Source organism: Cebus imitator, unplaced genomic scaffold, assembly GCF_001604975.1.
Source record: "Cebus imitator isolate Cc_AM_T3 unplaced genomic scaffold, Cebus_imitator-1.0 Scaffold79, whole genome shotgun sequence".
NCBI classification, from domain to species: domain Eukaryota; kingdom Metazoa; phylum Chordata; class Mammalia; order Primates; family Cebidae; genus Cebus; species Cebus imitator.
Window position 1 is genome coordinate 4911833 of NW_016107394.1, and position 11443 is coordinate 4923275.

An 11443-nucleotide genomic window follows, 5' to 3' on the forward strand; every position below is an offset into this window, starting at 1 on the left:
AAAAGAATTAGCAGGTATGGTGGTGGGCACCTGTAATCCCAGCTACTTGGGAGGCTCGGGTGGGAGGATTGCTTGAACCCAGGAGGTGGAGCTTGCAGTGAGCCAACATCAAGCCATTGCAGTCCAGCCTGGGCAACAGACTGAGACCCTATCTAAAAAAAGAAAAAGAGAAAAGAAGAAAGAAAATCACGAAGATGATGCAGGTTAGGGAAATAGGGTCTCTGGCAGAGAGGGGATGCTGACCAGGCGAGGAGTCCTCTGATCTATTACAGGCTGTGGGCCTCCAGTAGGTCAGAGCTGGATGTCTGTAGACACACACTGGGAACATCTGGAAACCAGGGCAATCAGGGAAACATTCACTAAAACATGTAGTATCTTTTTTCTTTCCAACCGTGGATCTCAGTCCCAACATTTTCTTTGTTCCAGGAATTGTATTGCACAATTAAGATTCCCAGAATGGTGAGATGTCTAACAGCAGTGGCAGAAAGAGCTGGTCCTGTTTTGGGGGCAGGAGAAGTGGACACAAACACCTAAGGACTGTCAAAGAGAAGGAACAACACTTACAAAGAACTGGGGCCACTGTTAGCAGCTTCAGGGGCCCAGTGATCAGTCCCACATAGGAAATAAATTTCTTAACATCAGAGTGACCCCATAATGAGGGCTGGGCGTGGTGGCTCATGCCTATAATCCCAGGATTTTGGGAGGCCGAGGCAGGCAGATCACCTGAGGTCAGGAGTTTGAGACCAGCCTGACCAACATGGTTAAACCCTGTCTCTACTAAAAATATAAAAATTAGCTGCGCATGATGGCACATGCCTGTAGTCCCAGCTACTCGGGAGGCTGAAGCAGGAGAATCACTCGAACTCCAGAGATGGAGATTTCAGTGAGCTGAAATCAGGCCACTGCACTCTAGCCTGGGCAACAGAGCAAAAGTCTGTCTCAAAAAACAAACAAACATATAAACAAAACAAAAAACTGACTCCATAATGCAAAAACAGGCTTGATAGTTAGTGAATTTCATGCAACTAGAGGTTGCAAGGCTGAGGTCTTTGTCTGAAATGCTACAGAGATTTAATACTTGGATAGCAGCTAGATCAAAACCTTTAAGTAACCTTCTAACCCTAGATTCACTGGTTATAATAATAATAACAACATAAATGAACCACATAAGATTGCAGCCAGGCGCAGTGGCTCACACCTGTAATCCCAACACTTTTGGTGGCTAAGACCAGAGGATTGCTTGAGGCCAGGAGTTTGAGACCAGCCTGGGCAACATAGTAAGACCCCATTTCTACAAAAAGTCAAAAAAGTCAGTCAGGCTTTGTGACGTGCACCTGTAATCCTAACTACTCCAGATGCTAAGGTGAGTGTAGGAGTTTGAGGCTGCAGTGAGCCATGATCATGACACTGCACTCCAAGCTGGCAGCAGAGCAAGACCTTATCTTACAAAAATTAAAAAATAAGGTTGCAACGTGGGTGGGCAAATTTAATCTATCGGGGAGAAAAAGCCTGAGAGGCATCTACTTGTGTTCAAATGCCAATTAAAAAATCAAGTAGCTCTTTTATTAGTTCAAGTAGCTTCTTTAAGGATGTCTGATTTTTAGGCCAGTTCCCACCAGCACAGGTGAAGGAATCTTCTAGGTATGGTAATGTCGATGAGCCACTTACCAGGCTTTGCCCACTCTAAGCACCAGGATCTTGACTGTAATCATTTGACATAAGCCCGTCCGGTCCAGATATGCCGGCACGATTCCTGAGGGGTTCTTTCTTTGGGGACCTTGTGAAGACAGCAGAATCACTCATTGAGAGTGAGTGAAGCTAAACGCTGGAGTGAAAACTATGTCGTTTATTCTAAGGTTCCCTTGATGCTAAGTGTGTTCTTCTGAGCCTGGAGGATTGTCAAGGGCCACTGATAAAGACTCTTAGCTCATGAGCTCTAGGGAACTGCTGGGAAAACTTTGAGGACAGCTGGAAGAGTGAATTCTGTGGTGCTCTGGTTTCCATTCCTCTTCTATGCCCCGCCCCATTCTCGTCTCACTCCATCTGAGTGGAATGTTATGTCTGAATCAGTGCCCTTTGTTTTAGTCTCTCCCATTTAGTTTCTCCATTCACGTGAGAATTCCTTTTCTGTGATATCTTTCTCTTTAGTTGCTTCCTCCAAGAAGCACTATAAAATGCTGTCTGCTTACCCCAGAAATCTCTTCCTTTCTGTGTGCCTGTGCAGCGGCTTGCTCTGTCTGTCTCTATCTAACCTGGGTGGTTGCCTTGGGATCTGTCTTTGTATCCTTTCTCTTTGTCATATCAGACAGTGACCAACCATATTGATTTGCCCAGAACTGGTTTTAGCACTGAAAGTCCCATGTCCTGGGAAACCCCTCTGTTGGTCACTCTAAGAGGGCAGAGACACTGTACATGCTTTTGATGGAAGGAGCTATTTCCTGAATGGAACCCAAGTTGAAAATGAATTCTATCCCTATTAAAAAACAGATCTGGGCTGGGGGTGGGGGGAGGGGTGGCTCACATCTGGAATCCCAGCACTTTGGGAGGCCAAGGAAGGTGGATCACAAGGTCAAGAGTTCGAGACCAGCCTAATCAACATGGTGAAACCCCGTCTCTACTAAAAATATAAAAATTAGCCAGGCATGGTGGCACATGCCTATAATCCCAGCTGATTATACCGGGGGGGGCTGAGCTAAGGGAATTGCTTGAACCTGGGAGTTGGAGGTTGCAGTGAGCCAAGGTTGTGCCAGCGCACTCCAGCCTGGGTGGCAGAGCAAAACTCTGTCTCAAAGAGGAAGGAAGGAAGGAAGAAAAGAAAAAAGAAAGAAAGAAAGAGAGAGAGAGAGAGAGAGAAGGAGAGAGAACAAAAGAAAAGAAAGAGAAAGAAAGAAAAAAAGAAAAGGAAAAGCAGACCCTAGGGTACTTCCCATGTCCCCCTGTGAGTCCCTCCTCTCGCTGGGGCAGCTCAGCAGCTGTTTCTCTCAGCCATGTCATGCCTGCTACCCAACCTTCCTTCCTTGGCCTCAGTTCAGAGGGTTCTACAGAGAACTGAAGAGTCTCAGAGTCAGTGTCACGAGAGACCACGCATTGCAGAGACCAACCTGCCGGAGAAGATTACTGGACATTCAAGCAGCCCCAGGACCTCTGAAGTGAGACTTTTCAGCCAATGGAACTGAACCACAGGAAGGTGCTGACTTGCCCTTTGCCTTGGGCTTGTCCCTCTAAGTTCTGCAGGGCTAAGGTTATGTTGACATCTGGATCACTGCCTCTTCCGCCCCAGCCATATCTCTACCAGTTCCACTTGGTTTTCCTAAGGCCACCTCCAGCTTTTTCCTCTTCTAACAAAATCTTTCTAGGGTCACAGAGTACATAAGGGTGGAAATGGCCCTGCAGACACTTTCATCCCTGTCCTTTCCTCATCAATGAAGAAATCAAACTGTGGTGGGAGTGGGGATGGGGCTTGGGGGATCGGCCCCAGGTCAACAGCAGGTCAGGGTCAGAGTTTGTCCTGGAAACCAGGCCTCCTGGCTCTGGTCTGGGCCCTTTCCATAGAGCTGGGCTACCTAGAGAATTTGGAAGCTCTGGTTTCCACCTGGGGAAAAATTAGGCCAAGGTTTTATTTTCCTTTTTCTGTTTTCTCTATTTTCTCTTGCACATTGCACATGTACTAAAATTGTTATCACAGGCACTCCATCTACAGAGGTAGGAATNTTCTTAGACTGATTTCAGAGACAACCATAAATTTTTGTTTTGTTCTGATGGCATTTAAAACAGTTTCACATGAACTGATTACAAAATAGAAGCTCTAAATGGTGGGAAAATGCTGTCCCTGACTTAAGGAAGCGGTGGACTGGGCATATCTGCGTGAGGAAGGTCCTGGCAGCCAGGATCCATGACCTGAGCATAAATGTTGAGTACCTGGCAGAATCTGGCTCATAGTAAACCCTAAATAAATATTTTTGAATAAATGAATTAATGAATAAATGGGTTAATGTGATTTAAAGTGAACTTTTTCTCATAATAGATTAGTCAGCAGGTTTTTTTTGTTTTTTGTTTTTTGTTTTTTTGAGACAGAGTCTCTCTCTTGTTGTCCAGGCTGGAGTGCAGTGGCGTAATCCCAGATCACTGCACCCTCCACCTCCCAGGTTCAAATGATTCTCCTGCCTCAGCCTCCCAAGTAGCTGGAATTACAGGCATGTGCCACCATGCTCAGCTAATTTTTGTATTTGTAGAGACGGGTTTTCACCAGTTGGTCAGACTGGTCTCGAACTCAGGTGATCCACCTGTCTCAGTCTCCCAAAGTGCTGGGATTACAGGCATGAGCCACCGCTCCGGCCTTTCTTTTCTTTCAGCATTTAAATGGATAGAAACAACGTTTCCCTGAAGTTGGCTGCAATTCTGAGAGGCTGTTCCCAGCACTGAGTGGGACCAGGGAAGGCTAGAGGTGCCAAGTTTGCTGGGCAGTCACAGAACATGGGAGCCAGAAGGGTCCTTAAAAGCAAGCAAGGCAGTCCAATACCCCCCTCCTTTTTTTCTTTTTTTTCAAGTAAAAGAGGGCTGGGCACAGAAGCTCATGCCTGTAATTCCAGCACTTTAGGAGCTTGAGGCAGAAGGCTGGCTTGAGCCCAGGAGTTCGAGATCAGCCTGGGCAACAGAGTGAGACCCTGTCTCTATAAAAAATAATAAATAATTTAAAAATAAATGTTTTAAAAAGCTGAGAGGGGAGCTGACCTTGGTCAAGGCCACACAGAGCTAGTGGCAGAGCCACACCTGAAGCCAGATGCCCGCTCCCTGTCCAGGGTTCCCAAGTGTCCTCTGTGGGAGGTTATATTTGCCTTTGTCTGGCAGCCCAGATAATACCGGCAGCTGTCCAGGTTCACTCACCAGACTAGGGGTTCCCTGGGGCCTGGATGTGTTCTGACTCTTCTACAAAACCAACATGGCAGTAGGGCCTGGGCACCTGGCTTCCCAGTTTTCCGCAAGCAGACTGGACCATGACTGTCTTGACAACCTCAGGGCTTTCTCTCTAGTGCTGCGGCAGAATCAGACAACACTGGGCTCTATAGAGAGCTCCTAGTCCACCTCCTCAGAGGGGTCTGATCCAGCCACTGTCACACAGATGACAAGTCAGCAGCATAGCCTGCATGCCTGGAATCCTTTAAATCAGAGCACAAAGAGTTTGGCTCAGATCCCTTCTCTTAGAGCCCCTCTCCTAGCTGGATGAGGGTCCCTAACTGCCCACCTCCCCAAATGCTGTCCTCCCAGGGCCTAGCCCCTCTTTGGCTATGACTGGCTTTGGGCACTTCACTTCTAGCCTTCATGCCCCAGACTTCTGCAGGTCGGCCCAGCTCATCTGCCCCACCCAAGCTGCTCCTTCCTCTCCCCGAGCAGGTGCTGCCTCAGTGGGAAGAATCAGGTTGGAGCTGAGCCTCCTTCCATTAAACCCTCAAGCTCTACTCTTCCTGGCCTGCGGGGGCCTTGACCCCCAGAGGTCCCTTTTTACTGGGGCCCTGAGTAATATTTTCTGGGGACTCCCAGGTGGCTGGTTAGCAGCTACCATGCGCTTTGCTAATAATTGGTACAACAAGATTAATAGTCCTCAGTGGGACACAGAAATTTACAGTCTGTGGGGACCTTCCCACGTATGGAGCAACCATTGGTATCCACATGTGACAGATGAGGAAACAGGCTCAGAGGTGAAAGGGATTGCCCAAAGTCACACAGCAATCCAAGGACAAGGTAGGATTGGAAGTCTCAGATTTCCTAATTCTCACTCTAGCCTCTCTCTGCACCAACTAATGACACAAATGAAAAAGTTTGTGAAAATTTTCTGTGTAAATGTCAAATGCTGTGCTATGGGCTGGTGGGGCCCTTCGAGTGTATTGAAGCTGGAGGAACAAGCGTGATGAATAGAGAGCCACTCAGTCCCCCAAATCCTCGCTCTCCTGCTCTCTCGATCATTTTGAGGCTGATATGGCTTGGCTCTGTGTCCCCACCCAAATCTCATCTTGAATTGCGCTCCCGTAAATCCCATGTGTTGTGAGAGGGAACCTGGTGCAAGATAATTGAATCGTGGGGGCGGTTTTCCCCATACTGTTCTCATGGTAGTGAGTAAGTCTCATGACAGCTTACTCACTACCATGAGTAAGGGGTTTCCACTTTTGCGTCTTCCTCATTCTCTTTTCTTTCATAAATTGCCCAGTCTCAGGTGTGTCTTCATCAGCAGTGTGAAAACAGACTAATACAGAGGCCTTATAATTGTAAGCCCAGTCTCCTCCAGGGGGCCTTCTGTGACTTCATCTCCTCCAGCCACCAGTGCTCTTCCTCTCCTCTGGATTGACCAGGCTTGGCTGCCAGTGCTGTCATTTTAAACATTAGGATAACTGAGGCTCATTCTTTATTCCACATTGAATAAAGCTTGCTTTGCCCCGGGTACGTGGTCACAGGGAATTGACACAGTCTAGTGGGGTAGCCAGTCAAAACCTTATCCATCATATCCACTGTGATCTCTGCTATCATAGAGTTGAAGGGCCCAGAGGAGGAAACAAAGCCACCTTGCATCATGGAAGACATCTCTTCATGGGTCATACATTTTAAGCAGATGAATAGAGAGAGAGCGGGCCACAAAGGAAGGGGTAAACAAAGTCACGAAGTGTAGAAAAAGCAGAAGGTGTGTTAGAGGGGAGATAGAAGTTGGCTTGAGCTGCAATATAGGAGAGACTGGCAGTCTCCAAATAGGAATGGCTAAAGAGGTTTGCAGGGGCCAGAGGGAGGAGAGCCTTGAAGCTGAGGACTAAACACTCAGCCTGAGGACATTGGAAAGCCAGAACCAGGCCCAGGCAGGGGACTAACATAGTCAGCTACATGTTTGAGAGAAAGCTCATACCCCCTGTGGCACGGAGAATGGCTTGGAGTGGGAGAGACCAGAGGCAGGGCAGCCAGCCAGGGAGCTTGGTGGTGAGGAGGCAGATTGGGAGGAGTATTAATGGCAATGACAGCAGATGACAGCTGCCCTTTATTGAGTGCTTACTTGTACTAATTGCTATGCCCTGCAAGTCACATACTTCATTTCATTTAATCCAATGAGTAATTCCCATCACTCTTGTCTTATAGATGAGGGAGCTCAGAGGGTTAGGCAACTAAGTCCTTCTGCTGGGCCAATAGCGAGTTAGTGTAGAGTCCAATCTCTCTCCAAAGCCTCTTAACTATCAAAGCTTAGAGAATCTGGCTGGGGGAGGTGCCTCACACCTGTAATCCCACTTTGGGAGGCCGAGGCGGGCAGATCACTTGAGGTCAGGAGTTCAAGACCAGCCTGGTCAACATGATGAAACCCCGTCTCTACTAAAAATATAAAAATTAGCCAGGTGTGGTGGCACATGCCTGTAATCCCAGCTACTTGGGAGGCTGAGGCAGGAGAATCTCTTGAACCTGGGTGGCAGAGGTTGCAGTAAGCTGAGATCATGCCACTGCATTCCAGCCCAGGCAACAGAGTGAGAAAAAAAAAATGGAGAATCTTCAAGAGGTGGAATAGTTAGAATTTGACAGCTGATTCTGGAAAGGTTCAAGATGTTGCCCAGTATTCTGGTTTGGGTATGAGACAGATGGTGGCGATGCTGACTGATGCCTGGAGCTCAGGAGAGAGAGTGGATGCACCTGAAGACTTGGGAGGCATATGCTCATGGCAGTGAACAAGATCACCTAGGGAGAGAGTATAGTGTGAGAAGGACAGAACCCTGGGGGGAAGCTACACGAGACTGAGGCAGAACAAGAAATGTCTGCAAAAGATACCGAGAAACAACAGCCAGGGAGCATGAAGCAAAACAGGCAAGTGTGTATCACAGAGGCTCCCTAGGGCAGCTGTAGTCCGCAGCATCAAATGTTGCTGATGTGCCCAAGAGGACAAGAACCGGATGAAAAGTGTCTGTGGGGTCCAGTGATGAGGAGGTCACCGATGCCCAGGTGTGAACAGGCCAGTGGAACAGTGAGCATGGAGGGTTGGGAGTGAGTAAATGGAGAGAGAATAGATGATATCTTCAAGATGTTTGCCGTAAAGAGACGTGGATGGTTGGAGGCTGGTGAGATGTGTCCTAGGCAGTTCAAGGCTTTATAATGAAATACCTTAAGCTGGGTAATTCATGAACAACAGAAATTTATTGCTCATAGTTCTGGAGGCTGGGAAGCCCAAGATCAAGGTGTCAGTGGATCCAGTGTCTAGTGAGGGCCGTTCTCGGCTTCATAGATGGCACTCTCTAGCTGTCCTCACATGGTAGAAGGGGCCAACAAGCTCTCTCAGGCCTCTTTTATAAGGTATGTAATCTCATTCAAGAGGGATTTACCCTTATAACCCAATCACTTCCCAAAGGCCCCACCATGAAACTCCATCACCCTAGAGGTTAGGTTTGCTTTATTTTAAAAAAAAAAATTTTTTTTTGGTAGAGACAGGATCTTGCTATGTTGCCCAGGCTCGTCTTGAACTCTTGGCCTCAAGCAATCCTCCTGCCTCAGCCTCCCAAGTAGCTGAGAGCTGAGACCATGCCTGACCTTTTAAATTTTAATTTATTTATTCATTCATGAATTCATTTAAGTTTTTTAGATACCAAGTGTCACTCTGTTGCACTGGCTGGACTGCAGTAGCACCATCACAGCTCACTGCAGCCTCAAGCACCTGGGGTTAAGTGACCCTCCCATCTCAGCCTCCCCAACAGCTGGGACTACAGGCGCATGCCACTGTGCCTGGCTAGTTTCTTTTGTAGAGACAGGGTCTCACTGTGTTGCACAGGCTGGTCTTGAACTTTGGACCTCAAGCACTTCTCCCACCGCGGCCTCCCAAGACGCTGGGGTTACAGGTGTGAGCCACCACAGCTGGCCAGGTTTTAACATATGGATTTTGAGGAGGCACGAACATTCAGACCATAGCAAGAAGTCAGGGAGAATTTTGTTGTATTTTAAAAATTGGAGATATTTGAGCATATTTTCCACCATTCATGGGTAGGAAGCAGCCAGTAGAGAGCAGGAGGATGAAGAAGTGGGAGAGAAAGAGGATGGTCAACAGAGGAGGAGGAGGAGAGCTTCTGAAGCCAGTGGCTCGGCTCCCAGGGCATCGCGTGGGGGACAAGAGAATAGCAAGAGTGCAGGTAAGGTCAGTTTGCAGATTTGGCGCTGCAGGCGGAGGGCCCATCCTCACGTACGACTGGAGTGATGGGGAGTTTTGTGCAGATACTGAGATTGTGGGAGTGTTTATTACCCATCCAATGGGTCTGGGAGGCAGTATAGTGGTTAAGTGCTCCGATCTCCGTGCCAGACTAATTTGGATTGAAGCCTGTCATTTAGCTCTCCAAAACCTGTTTTCTCTTCTGTAAAATGGGGCATTGATCATCAGGTATTTCTTAAGTGCAAGCTCTGAGCTGGTGTGGTGCAGGTTGAGAAGAGGTAAGGGTCACAAGCAGACGTCATAAACATTTCATCCAAGTTGCACAAGCCACTTTCCCTCTCTTGGAACCATGGAGAAGTCCAGACACAGTCCATCCACTGTCTCCCTCCACAGAAATTGGAGAGGCACAGAAATGTCTCCAGGAGGAGCCCATGTATTTCAGGTATACTTTTAAGCACAGAACGGAAACTAGCCCAACCCTTGAAGTTCCCCCTGAACCAGCGGCTGGCTGCCCGCACCCTGTCCCGGCACTGCTCTGCCTTGGAAACACTGGGAACGGTGGAGCTCTGTCTCTCTCTATCTCACCCCTACTGCCCTCCCTCCCCCAGGTGTGCGAGGCTCCGACAGACATGAGAGGCTGGAAAAAGAAAGTGCCAAAAGGAGGTTATAAATACGTCCAGGGAGAACCTGGGCCACCTTCCCAACCATGCAGAGGAGGCCATGGAGCTCAGGGGAGGAGAGGCCGGAATGCGTCCCCAATGCGGGGCCTCCAGCAAACGCATCACCACCACCATCCTCGCTGCCACCAGGGGGCAGTGTGGGCCCAGCACGAGGGCATCAGCTGTGGAGGCCAAAGGCACCTGGTCTCAAATCCCAGCTCCACCGTACCACCTGTGTGTATTTGGGCGTGTGACTTCACCTCTCTCTGCCTCTGTTTCCTCTTTGTAAATGGGGGTAATAATAATGTCAATATTGGCTCAAGCGTGGTTTAGTGAGACTCTATGTGAGAATGTTCTGCAAATCAAGTGCTGCAGTGCTATTGCCAGGCGTTTGAGCTGATGGAACTGTGCATATGCAGGTGCCAGGGACGAAAGTGCATGGTATGCCCTGGGCAGGGACAAGGGTGGTTGGGTGGGGCCCATAGGGTAGGTTATGGGTGTGTGGTGATGAGCAGCCAGTGTTAGACTAAGAAATAAGCTTTGCTCTGAGGAGAAAGGCTGGGTTTGGAAAGACTGGGGTTTGGAGCTGGGCACAGGGGCTCACACCTGTAATCCCAGCACTTTGGGAGGCCGAGGCAGGAGGATTACTTGAGCCCAGGCGTTTGAGACCAGCCTGGGCAACATAACAAGACTCTGTCTCTACAAAAATAAAAACAAGAAAACATTAGCTGGGCATGGTGGTACATGCCTGCGGTCTCAGCTACTTGGGAAGCTTGAGGTGGCAGGATTGCTGGTGTTGGAGGCTACAGTCAGCTAGGATGGCACCACTGCATTCCAGCCTGAGTGACACAGCAAGATCCTGTCCCCCCCATAAACAAAGATGACAGTTTGGAAAGATGGCTCCAGTAGGATGTGGAGGATGGATTAGAACTCGGGAGACTGGAGTCATAGAAGATTAAGGAGGCCGTGCAAGGGTTCCACAGGAATGAGGAGTGGGCCTTGAGTTTAGCGAGAAGAGGGAGTAAGAGACAAAGGAATATGAAGGCAGGCTTGCCACATAGGCTTTGGGGATGAGGGCTGACTCTGAGGAGATGGGAGGCTCAGAGCAGGGATCTGGGAGGGGCAGGTTTCCAGGCACATGGTGAGCTCTTTGCTGAGCCTGAGCTGAGGTTCAAGCCCCTCGTGTTGTAGGAGGGAAACCTGAGATTTGACAAGGAAAGTAAAATGCCCAGGGTCAGTCAAAGGCAGTAGCTCAGTACTGGGCTTATTCTGTATTCCATCTCATGGCTTGGGGACCAGTGGACTATGCCTGAGTCCTCAAATCTGCCCTTTGAGACAGTTAAGTGCCACTGTTAGGGGCTTGGCCTCTGCGGCCAGACTATCCAGGTTAAGATCCTGGTATGCCTAGGCCGGGCACGGTGGCTCAGGCCTGTAATCCCAGCACTTTGAGATCACCTGAGGTCAGGAGTTTGAGACCAGCCTGTCCAACATGGAGAAACCCCGTCTCTTCTAAAAATACAAAATTAGCCAGGTGTGGTGGCGCATGACTGTAATCCCAGCTACTCGGGAGGCTGAGGCAGAAGAATCACTTGAACCCAGGAAGTGGTTGCTATCAGCCAAGATCACGCCATTG

General features: G+C 48.8%; 1 pseudogene; it reads right to left on the reverse strand.

Moving 5' to 3' along the window:
• Nucleotides 1-2994, reverse strand: part of LOC108307419 — a 5068-nt pseudogene extending 2074 nt beyond the window's left edge.
• Between the last annotated feature and the right edge of the window lie 8449 nt (nt 2995-11443).